This window comes from Pleurodeles waltl, chromosome 3_1, assembly GCF_031143425.1.
Source record: "Pleurodeles waltl isolate 20211129_DDA chromosome 3_1, aPleWal1.hap1.20221129, whole genome shotgun sequence".
NCBI classification, from domain to species: Eukaryota; Metazoa; Chordata; class Amphibia; order Caudata; family Salamandridae; genus Pleurodeles; species Pleurodeles waltl.
Window position 1 is genome coordinate 1025608820 of NC_090440.1, and position 13042 is coordinate 1025621861.

Here is a 13042-nt window from a genome sequence, read left to right on the forward strand (position 1 = left end):
CCCCTTTGATACGAATGTTAACCCCAGCAGTGCAGATACAGCCCCATGTTGCATCCAAAGGGAGACAAAGACTGGAGCTTTGGCTCTGTACCAAGCAATACCAGAGGCTGCAGGTCTTGATTTGCATGCTTTGAACAAGTACAGACTGAAACCAAGACATATGTTACTCATTGAAACAGGGGTGGGGATACAGATTCCCCCAGAACAGTTCAGATTGATCGCTCCTTGATCCTTGCCCCAGCCCGAATTAGCAGAAATCAGGAAAAGGCAACATTCTTTTAGTCATGAAACCAGGACAAGAGAAGTGGGAGTGTGTGCCAGCTGATGAATGTTACTTGCGGGAATATTAATACTTGTCTCTTTTCTAGATCGTACTACAAGCGTTGCTTGGAGTGTGTTTGGTAGTGTCTGAGTGGGGTCGAGAGGGACTGAGAACCCCAACTCTGAAGTGATCGACTGAAAGCACTGATCAACATCTTTGCTGCATCAACCTGAAAATATGTGGGCCTATCTGGCACAGACTATCCTCAATAGGTCGAACTTGTGCATGACAAGTATGAAAAGCACCAGAGATGTCATTTCCACCTGCCTACTTGCCATGCATACACGTGTTAGTGTTTTGCTAAAGATATTTAATGCAACAAATGTGGATGGGGCGGTGGAAGAAAGTGACGTGCGAACCCATCTGTCTTATATGAATACTGTAGGTTTTGCCAAGAAACTACTGACAACCAGTGGAACAATTTGACCCAAGTAATAACTTACAATGTCACCCCAGGAGACATTTCTTATAATTTAACCTGTGACAAAGCTAATATTGGTAAATGTACTCAAATATGACTTGAAGGGACTGTTCCTCAGAAGAAAGTACGTGGAAATAAAAGACTCTATGCCAGAAACGAAAGAACAACATGTGTAAAGATGTAAATAATAGTATGTCCTGTAAGAATATAGTATGTGCTGCTAGTCTTGTTAAGCATGTTAAATTGCCACTGGATGTTTATTTTTCTGTGGTAATGTTACATACACATATATTCCAGCAAATATAACAGGAGGACTGTGTGCTTTCACACGGCTAAGGCGTCCACTTTACCTTCACAAAGAACACTATGCCCCCTGCCTACTCTGCAGATGCTGAGGCAAAGTTACAGAAGCACAACTCACCAACGCTCTAAACCACTCCCCCCCTCCGGACGCAGCAGATGCTAATGACAATCTACACGGCTGTTTATCAGAATGCACCAACAACGTAGCCCCCCTAAGGAAACCAGCAGGAAAAATACATAGCAAAACACCTAAATGGTTTACAAAAGACCTACCAGAATCCAAACGCTCCTGCAGACAGACAACTGGAATGGAAATGGAGGAACAGCAAATCAACTGAAGACCGCCAGCCTACAAGATCGCAGTCACCATGCACCACCAGAACATCAGAGCAGCAAAAAAAGCCACCAATTCAAGAACGCTGCAGTGTGAGTTCATGAACCCCGGGACAGACACCTCATCCATCCCTCCCTCCCAAGACCTTTGTGACGACCACGCTACTCTTTTTCCACAGAAAAATCCAGGACATTTACGAAGGCTTCAGAAGCCAAAGTCCACCCACACCGCCCACAAACACCACCACGGCCCAGCACCACACCAGATCCTGAACTCTTGGACCCCCACGACCAAAGAGGATACCCAAAGACTCATGAACTCCATCCACTCTGGAGCACCCTTGGATCCGTGCCCTCATCATATCTTTAATATGGCCAGTTCCACCATAGCACCCGAGCTCTGCCGAACTATCAACGGATCCTCCTAAACAACCACCTTCCCATCAAACTGGAAGAATGTAGAGCTCAACTCACTGCCCAAGAAACCCACCACCGACCCAAAGGAGCTGTAAAACTCTCTCTGCTCCCTTTCCCAGCCACAGTAATAGAAAAGGCCGTCAACCAGCAACTCACTGAATTCCTCGAGACACACCAAATCCTAGACCTATCCCAATCCAGAGTCAGAAGCAACTCCAACACTGAAACCGTACTCCTAGCAGCCACCGACGACATACGCACCATACTAGACGACGGAGGCACCGCCACACTCATCCTCTTCGACCTCTCCACTGCGTTTGACACGGTCTCCCAACCCATCCTCTGCACCAGACTACACAACACCGGCATCCAAGATAAAGCACTGGAATGGATCAGGTCCTTCCTCACCGGAAGAACACAGAGTGTCAGACTACCGCCGTTCACGTCAGAACCCAAAGACACATGTTACGGGGAGCCCAAAGGATCATCACTCAGCCCGAGGCATTTCAACATCTACATGGCCCCACTAGCCAAGATTATCAAACAACACGGGCTAAACATAGACTTCTATGCCGATGATACCCAACTGATCATCTCCCTGGTCGATAATCATGCAAATGTCAGGAGAAATTTCCACAACGGTATGAGAGCAGTCACCGCCTGGATGAAAGCCAGCTGCCTCAAACTCAACTCAGACAAGACAGAGATCCTCAGAATCGGCTATACCCCTTCCGCCTGGAAGGACTCTTGGTGCCCCACTGCACTGGGAAACGCCCGCTCCCACGGGCCACACACACAATCTGGGCAGCACCCTGGACTCCTCTTTATCCATGACCTGCCAAGTCAATGCCATCTCATTGTCATGCTCCCACACCCTCTGACTCTTTCAAAAGATTTTCAAGTAGATCCTCTCTGACACGAGGAAGACAGTCATCCATGCACCCATCACTAGCAAACTGGACCACGGAAATGCACTCTAAGCCAGCATCATCAAGAAATTACAAACAAGACTACAAAGAATCCAGAATGCAGCAGCCGGACTCATCCTGGACATCCCCCTACACAGACACAGGCACATCTCCTCCCACCTCAAAGACCTACAATGGCTCCCAGTTATCAAGCGCATCACATACAAACTCCTGATCCACACCTGGAAGGCACTACACAACATAAGACCTGTATACCTCAACCATCACCTTGCCTTCTATGTACCCAACAAATATCTCAGTTCTTCCCAGCTCACCCTCGCAGCCGTTCACAAGATAAGGAAAAGCACAGCAGGAGGAAGATCCTTCTCCTACCTCGCAGCCCAGTCATGGAACATGCTACCTCTCCAACTAAGGTAGACAGCATCACTGAAGCAGTTCAGGAAGGACCTCAAGACCTGGCTCTTCGATTGAGCAGCACCCCCACAAACAGTGCCTTGAGACCCTATGGGTGATTAGCCGCACTTTAGAAATCACTGATTGATTGATTGATACAGTGAGACATCCTGGTGCACACTATTGCATACACTGACAAACCAACATGGACACTGATGTACACACTGATACATCCAGATACATACTAATATCTACACTGACACACTTAAGCACGCACTGATGCATACACTGACATAGCCAGGCAGAAAGTCATGCATACACTAAGACACCCAGATACAAACTTATGCAATCACTGATACAGCCATACAAATACTACTGCATACACTGACACTCTTTAATGGAAAATCATGCATGCACTGACATACCCTGACCCACATTATTGTATACACTGACACACTCACACTCAAATGCATACTGATGTGTATATTAATACATCTAGAGACACATTAATACATACACTAACACACCGAGATACACACTGATGTATACACTGAGAGACCCAGGCAGACACTAATGCATAAATTAACGGTGCCAGTTATATAGTAATGCTTCCATTCAAACATACAGGTACACACTATCGTATACACTGGCACAACCAGGATCAGATTTACACATGCACTAACACACCCAGGCACACAATTATGGATAGACTGACACACCTAGACAGAGACTGATAAATAAAAGTATACATGGAAATGAAAGGTTATATATGGACTCACACAGGGATGGAAATACTAATGAGTAATAAAGACTCGAACACGGCTCTTTGTTCGATTCAGTGGTGGTTCTAACAAGAACCGTTTTATTGTAGTTTTTTTTTTTTTTTTAAGAAACTGTACTGGAAACTTTGGAAAAACTTAAATGCAATACTTTTGCATTATGAAAGTACAATCGTGTGCAATAACAGCTTCTTTGAAGAAAAGCATTGTGAAAAAAATTAGCAACAGTGGTTTTTGACCTGCAAAAAGAAATCGTTGACATTTTTAACTTTTGCAACCACAAGATTATGGCAGATGCTGCAGGATGTTACCATTCAACCTAATTCGATGCATGTGGCTAGCATATTGATATTCTGAGCAGTAGTTTGGCTAGATGATGATGTACCAGGTTCAGTATCAAAATGTATTAGTTATTTTTCCCTCAACATTCGTTGATATGCCCGTTCGTGGATTGTGCACAGATTGTTCCACAAACTCGACATACTGTGGCTGTAGTTCTTTGATGTACCACGAGCCAGCTTTTTTCTACAGAGGTTGCATTTCACAATTCTTGCACTAACTTTTTATTCTCCACTAGGTATGGAAAAAAATTCCATACATCACTCTCTTTTCTTGGTGAAGGAGGCACCTGTTGAGAATCATATCCTTCAGGAATATCTTGAGACTGTGCAGGTGGTGGTGGAGTACTCGCCTCAGCCATGCTTGAAACTTTTGTAGCAGGAGGATCACAGCTGAGATGATTCTCCCGCAACAGCTAAAAGAATATAACTAATTTAGGGAGTGGCCCTACCGAAAAGTAGGTGTGATTCAAAGTGAGCAATTAATTGTCAGAGTACTCTTCACACATCGAGAGGCTCCACAATTCAGAACTAGAGTTGCGGTTCCATGAAAATTCTAATATAAGTTCTCTGTAGTATTGTAAATAAATAAAATGTGTGTGTGTGTTGTAAATATGTTGGACCCTCTATGGGAAAGAATGGGGTGCATATTTTTTGTTTTTTTTCATTATTATTGCGAGTCCGCAGATCCGAACCGCAAATTCATTGCAGTCACAGGATCGGAACGGAAACCATAGAGCTTTGCCGCTCTGCCTCTGTAGAACCATGGATGGTGAAGCGGTTCCAAAATTAATTTAAAAAAAAATAATATTACAATGCTTCTTCAGAAGTGTTAAAAATACTTAATCAAGTATAAAACAGTATCAGCACCACTATTTTAAAAAGAATTGTGACTTCTCAATTCAATTTGCAACACTGTACTGTGTTGGTGTATTTCATTGTGGGAGAGAGCCTAATGAAAGGATTCCTAATACCTTTTTTCCCCAGACATCTAGGGTTAATATCTAAGTATGTATGAGAAAAATATTATAGTTGCCTAAAAAATAAAAAAAGTATACCCAAGTTATAGTTCTAAAATACACTCAAACAATCCTTAGAAGTTTAATAAAAATACAAAAGGTTAAAGGGACATTAAAACAAGGAAATAGACTAAAAAAAATAGAAATTCACTGAAAAAATGAAAGGTTTCAGTGACGTTATAGTTATGAAATAGAATTTTTAAAAAACTTAGAAATTCACTGAAAAAAACAAAGGTTACAGGGACATTGTAGTTAGGGAATAGAATTAAAAAAACCTTAGTTATTCACTGAAAACAAACAAAGGTTACATGGACTTTATAGGTATGTTCTGAATTTACTTGTACAAAACTACAGAAATTCAGCAGTTATTAGATTATTAAGTAGCTCATTTAGATCACTTTTGCTCACTCAAGCCACTACTATCTCTTGTAGTGTTTTATTCAAACCTTCCTAACATCACCTATTGTTCTTTCCATAGGCTTTCTTCCATATTACACTTTCTTTTAGCCCTTAAAAGTTCTCCAAAGGGTATACTTTATAACAAATTCTGTGAATGGTGACTGTTAGTGGGAAGGAGACTATTCCCTGATGTGGGTTTCTTAAATAGGCTTGTTTTCAATTTGTAACACAAACCTCAACCACAGTGTCCAAAACTCAACAATAACATTACCTATCTTTCTTGTGATATATAAATTCAAATACTTCCTGTTCAGAGTATCCACAAAATTTCCAGATGGAAAAATATAATCAATAAACCTGAGCCATAACGTGACATGTTCATTGAAGGGATCCATGGCACCTGGCTAACTTCCTGTGTAGCAACAGAGACACAAACAAGAAGCTCACTTTACCTGAACAGCCCAGTTGACTAGTTGTAATTGGACCTGCCTTGGACCTTGCTAGTGACTTCTTTCTGTTGGAGTGAGTCTTGATCCCCAAGTTTAGTTCCTGAGGTCCTGGATCCCTCTGCTGGTGTCAGAATGTAGTCCTCCTGCCCTCCTGCCTAAACCTAGCCATGGATAACCGTTGAGAGACTGGGACCAACCTACCAGCTGATCCTGTGATCATGCGTATCTGGTGCACCTGACTTTGTCACAGCTCCCACTATGTTTCTTAAGGAACAGAAAATATGTTTCAGCAGTCCCGATGCTGACTAGCATCAAATGATATCAAACACTCCTCAGATACAGTTTGTAACTTTGCCCTTCTGAGGACAACCAACTTCCAGAGAGTAATCTTAAGTCCAAACTTAGTTTCACCGGGCCTGACTCTCAACAGCATCCGGTCGACATTGATGACGTCCTGGGTGCAAACTCTATATATTTCCCACTCAGAGATTTTCCAATTTTCATTTGTGGAGCCAAGAAGACTATGGCCCTCGCTATGACATTGATGGTAACGGATCCGCCACTCCGGCAATAGCGGACAGACGACCACCAAGCCGGCGGTGCAGACTGCCATATTATGACCACGATGTCAACCCAGTGAAACTAAGCCAATTTGCTGGCAGTACTGCCAGTGTGCCAGACCACCGATGAAAGTGGTTGCCATCCCCAGGCTGGCAGTAGCCACTGCACTGCCCACCCTAAAGGGATGCAGGCGACTCTGCGGAAGCCACGGATTGCCAACTTGAAATCTTTCCAGCGCTCTTCCTCCCCTATCTCCTCTATGACCGCTGACACCATTGTTAAGTACACCTGAAGAGCACCCAAAGGGGGGAAGGGGAGAGTGACACACACACACACACCATACACACCATACACACCATGCACGAACTCCAGAGCTCACACATGTGCACACACGCAACACAACACCCATACTGAGACACACAGAACACAGCCACGCCCAACACACACGTCACATACAAACACCCCGATCACAGCTACACAACTTCACCAATAGCACCAACAGACAGAGACGCACAAACCAATACAAAAGCACAACACTACATACAATGCCCAAGTACAATAAAGAACAGTGAATCAGAGTGGAAAAAAGCCTAGAAATGCACATTCCACAGCACATGATAGATGGATGGAAACTCATCAGAGGACAAAAATACTCGACAACTGTATGTGAAGTAAAACAACAGGAATCCTGTATTTGTAACATGAACATATAAATGGCAAATGCAGGTGAACAAGGTCATAAAGCATCAAGGCACGTAGGCCAGTCCAAAGTCCAATGGACACAACTGTGCATGTCAAAGGCCTCAACTTGACTCCTGGGGTCTGGGGGTGGGAGTTTGGGTTTGGGAGGGGGCCCTTGGGCTTTGGCTTGGGAGGGGCATCCTTGGGCTTTGGCTTGGGAGGGGGGTCCTTGGGCTTTGGCTTGGGAGGGGGTGGGGTTTCACCCATGCTCTTGACGGAGGGGGAGGGGCCTTGGAACCATGTTTCCGGACAGCTTCCTTCTTGGGGCTTCTCTGTGGGTGGAGGTACAGCAGAGGTAGAAGGGGGGTCATGGGAGGACTTTGAGGTGGAGGAATTTGGCTTGGGAAGGGCAACATGGGGGCAAGGGGCAACAGGGGGTAGGACAGGGTCAGGAACAGGTCAAGGCGGGAAAGGAAAAGCTTCATAGGACCAAGGGGGATGGATTGGGAAATAGGTTTGGAGTGGAGGTAGACAGAGTGATCGTAGGACGTCTAGTTGTGCTGGAGATGGGTGAAGATGTATGCAGAGTATGTATGTGTGAGGTGGACGAATATTGAGTGTCTGAGTGCAAGCGTTTATGTGTCCTTGGAGTGGGGGGAAAAGAGGGTGGGAGTGGACAGACAAGTCATGTGGATGAATGTTGGGGTGGTGTCTGCATGTAAGGTAGATGTGCTGCATGTGTGAGTGATGGTGGTTGTGGTGAGTGTGAATGTGGTGCATGGGGTGCATGTATGAGTGTCTGCTTTTGTGGTGACTGAGGGCAAAGTGGTGACAGGGACTGGGAGTGAGGATGCAGTGCTGGCAGCTTTGAGTGGTGTTGTGACAGCAAGGGAGGAGGTACTGGGGAGGCAGAAGAGGTAGTAGCTGATATTGTGTCTGCTTTTGTGTGTTGAGTGTGTGCATGCTTGTGATGTGATTTGTGTTGCCTGTGTTTGTCTTTGCGTACCCTGTCTATTGATTTGGGTGAGTGCTTGTCTGTATGTGTGGCTTGGCTAGGAGAGCGGAGAGGGCTTTGGGATGGGGCACATGTAGCAGGAGGGAGGACTGAAGTACTAGGGACACTGGCTGCCATCAATTAAGAGGCCAGAGCCTGAAATAATCTCTGTTGGCCAGTCAAAGCACCCTGAATGCCCTCCAGGTAGGCATTAGTCTGCTGCATCTGGGATGCCAGGCCCTGGATGGCATTCACGATGGTTGGTTGCCCTACAGAGATGGAGCTCAGGGGGTCAATAGCCTCAGCATTGAGGGCAGCAGGGCTGTGCTGGTAAGGAGGGTGGTGGATGAGAAAGGTGCTGGGATGATGCCAGAAGGTGCTGCCACCACCAGGGAGCTTCCATCGGAGGAGGAATCGGTATCAGTGGTATCAGCTCCAGTCTGCCCGTGGTGCTCCCCTCGCCGTCCGTCCCACTGGTCCTCTCAGCTTCAGTGGTCTCTGCCTCCTGGGTCCTGTGGGATGCAGCCTCCCCACTCGTCAGTTCCCCTACTCCTTCGCCTGCTGATGCTAATGCACAATGCACACAAGGATAGAATTGTACAAAAAGGAGGGGAGGGGGTGAACAGATGGGAGCATAGGGTCAATACCAATCCACATTGCACATATGTACATCACAACAACATGCCTCTATGTACATTCCTGAATACACCCCCTACAACGTCAATGGAGATCTCCCTACACCCACTGTGCATATACTCTGATGTACATGCATGATCATGATACAACTACAATTACACTCAGGTGCTACTCCACACTGCTAGGGCTCTTGAATACACGACCATTTCTGTGAGAAACCTCTCAATGAGTGGCATTTGTACATTGTCATACCTACCCATGTCACCCATTATGGACATGTATAGATAGGTCTGGATACCAACTGAAGATCCTGTATGTCCATGTGTAATCCAAAACTTCGACACTGTAAAAAGGCCATGTACACCTGATGCTTAGATGCTCACCTATCACAGCTACTTCTGTTCACAGCACAACTGCATCCTACCTACATTAACTGTCATAGCTACACTTTACACCCTTTATCCCATGGCTAAGATACCCATCCAGTCCACAGCAAGCTGTACAGGACATGTACTATGTCACTCACCCCCCTTGTGGCTGCTGTGTTGTCCTCAAGTGCCCATCCAACTCCGGGTTGGCATCTACACATGACATACAACACAAGTGTGTCAACGATGACCGTTCATGCATCCTACTACAAGGTGACAAACGGTGAATCAACATCACATATGCTCCTGCTTGCTGCATGCAAAGCAGACTTGAGTGTGTGGAGATGTTGTAATTCCCATGTCAGTTTGACATACATCTGGTCATTACAATGGATGACAAAAGTGGCCACCGCCAGTATGCAGGCCAGTATGCAGGCCATCTGGGGGGTCAGGGTCTGACGGGTACCCCTTCCTTATTGAGAGAGTGTCCCCAAATGGGCCTCTGCGGTCTTCTGGGCTCAGCGTCTCAGGTCCTCCCACCGCTTCCTGCAGTGGGTGCTCCACCGGGTATGGACCCCAGGGTCCACACTTCCTTGGCAATGGCTTTCCACAATTCCTTCTTCTGATGGGCGCTGACCTGCATGGGAGAAACAGAAGGAAAGGCACAATAATGTAGGCACAACAACCTATGGCATTCATGGGCCCACCAACAGTACACTAATCAGCATCGTACATGACTTCACACATTTCCACAACATTCCTAGCAGTCATATCCATAGGTACACCCTCCACTGTAACGTCCTGCATACATGTACTATTACACACTTACATACCCATGTAGCAACATAAATAATCATTATGCAACCTACCTGCTGTTCTGGAGCCCCATACAGCTTTGTGTGCAGGGGTAAGACCCTATCCACCAGTTTCTCTAGTTCTTCAGAGGTGAAAGTGGGGGCCCTATCCCCTATTACACTCGCCATCATGGTTCCCAGGAACACGACACAGCAGCACAGTCAGTGGAAGTCTTATTGGCCGGAGAAGCAGGAGTCAAGTGAGATACACTGTAGAAAATGGCGGTCACTGCGTCAGCGGTCTGCACTATCACCACCAGCGGTAGTCATCACTGGTCCCTGTATGCCAGAGACATCAATGTTAACCAATGAGGAGTTGCATGGTGGTTCCGACCGTCTACCGCCATGATGGCTTACGCTGGTGGAATGAGCTCACTGACATTTGTCCCCTGTCTGAAGGAAAGGCAGCAGCCATTTTGCAATACAAGTGTAAAGAATACATTTAATAATGAAGTCACTACTGATTTCCAGCGTGGACATGTGATGAGTTACGCCCTGGGACAGTTAGGCAGCATGTACTTGGAGTGTGCACATATTCTGGTAATGACAACATGACATTGTGGGAATGCTCTTACATTTTGATGGTGACTGTAGAGTGACTGCAGAGTTGCAGTGATAGACAAGCATCTCACTTTTGTCATCCATTGTAATTACCAGATGTATGTCCAACTGACATGGGAATTACAGTGTCTCAACACATTGAAGTCTGCTTTGCATGCAAAAAGAGGCAGCATATGCGATGTTGATTCACCGTTTGTCACCCTGTAGTAGGATGCACGAATAGTAATTGTTGACATACTTGTGTGCCACGTGTAGATGCAAGCCACTGTGGAGGGTGAGGTGTGCACATGTGTACCTGCCCCTGGTTGACTTGGAAACAATGGAAGAATGAAACATCATCTCCCACTATCGACTGAACCGTGCTACAATCAGAGAGCTGTGTACCCAGTTGGAGTCTGATCTCCTGCCTGCCATTCGACAACCTACAGTCATTCCTCCAACTGTCCAGGTAGTCTCTGTCCTCTATTTCTTGGCTATTGGCTCATTCCTTGGGATAGTGGGAATGGCAACAGCCATGTCTCAACCTATGTTCAGCAATGTGTTGGGGAAAGTGTTGTCCGCCTTAGTCAAACATATGGACAGCTACATTCAATTTCCCAAACCTGTAGATATGCGAAGTGTGAAGGCTGATTTCTATGCATTGGGACATATCCCTCATGCGACTGGGGCTATAGATGGCACACACATTGCAATAATACCACCCAGGGTTGATGAGCAAGTGTACAGGAACCGTAAGGGCTTTCACTCCATGAATGTGCAGATGGTCTGCTTAGCTGACCAGTACATATCCCAGGTGACGGCAAGGTTTCCAGGGTCTGTCCATGATTCATACATGCTCAGGAATAGCAGTGTCCCACAGTTGATGGCGCCTCCACAAACATTGAGGGCCTACCTCATCGGTAAGTATGATGAGTGTATAGGTCATCACTGTTACCCAGCCTTACTACTCAGTCTCTAAGTGACATTGTGGAATGTAAATGTTGGTTCACCCTATCCACAGGTGATTCAGGTTATCCCAATCTCTCATGGTTACAGACACCAGTGAGGAATCTAAGGACCAGGGCTGAGGCACAGTACAATGAGGCTCATGGGAGGACAATAAGGTTGGTCGAAAGGACAACTGGTCTCTTGAAGGCAAGGTTCAGATGTCTGCACATCTCTGGGGGTTACCTGCAGTACTCACCACAGAAGGTGTGCCAGATTGTGGTGTCATGCTGCATGCTCCACAATCTGGTACTAAGGAGGAACATCCCATTGCTGGAGAAGGTAGGAGTTGGGGACAATCCGGTAGAAGAGGAGGGAGGAAACATGAGTGATGAAGATGGGGATGAGGAAGATGTAGGTACAAGGACAGATCTCATCCAGCAGTACTTCAGCTAAGCTTCTGATAGGTACTTCTCTACGTTTGACACGTCACATGTTGGTGTACAGATTGGGTGTACTTCATTATCCATCCCTGATATCAGTAGGTGTTGACCCCCTTTGGGTTTCAGATGAGTGTATGCAGGAGTGGTCTGACAAGTAGGTCTACAGTGCCACTGTGACGTTAGTTAGTCCATCTGTCTGGGTCACATATGGTTCTGACAACCTATCTGCTTCTCCACACATGTGTGACTTCTCCATTCTGGAATCACATTTTCATTGGCATAGTTTACAGCGTCTTGCAACTTCAAGTGCTGTGAATACTTGGCATCCCATGGTGTGAGCTGTGTAGTACTACTACAATTAACAAGTGGAATTGTATCTGAACAGTTTGTAGTCATGTGTGCAATAGCACTGGATTGTCCATCAGTGTGTGGACCTACAGTGTGACTCGTTTAACCATCATAATGTGCTGGTACATACTATTGGCAAAAGTGAACATAATGTGTGTTGAGCATTCTGTGCTATCAATTGCAGATGTACTATGGGTTATGTATCACCACTCTTCCCAGTCTGCTACCTGAGGACCCAGGGTTGTGTGTACAGTGACTTTGCTGCAGAAAATGACATCATGATACATGCACATCTATAATGCGTTTTAGGACTCAATTTCTGTGACATGTCACACATTTGCTGCACTTTTACAATGATTAAACACATTACACCAAAACTTGTGTCTATATGCCTTTATTGTGCATACCAATGGGTGAATAGGGTGCGAAGCAGTGGGACCATGGAGATCAATTCCATCAGTCTGTAAGGCCCAGCAGTTGGTAGCACAGGTCGAGTATCCATGTGACATTTGGAAATAGAGCTATGGCAGTAGGAAGTCAACAAGGTGTCTCAGTGGCACACAAGGGAGA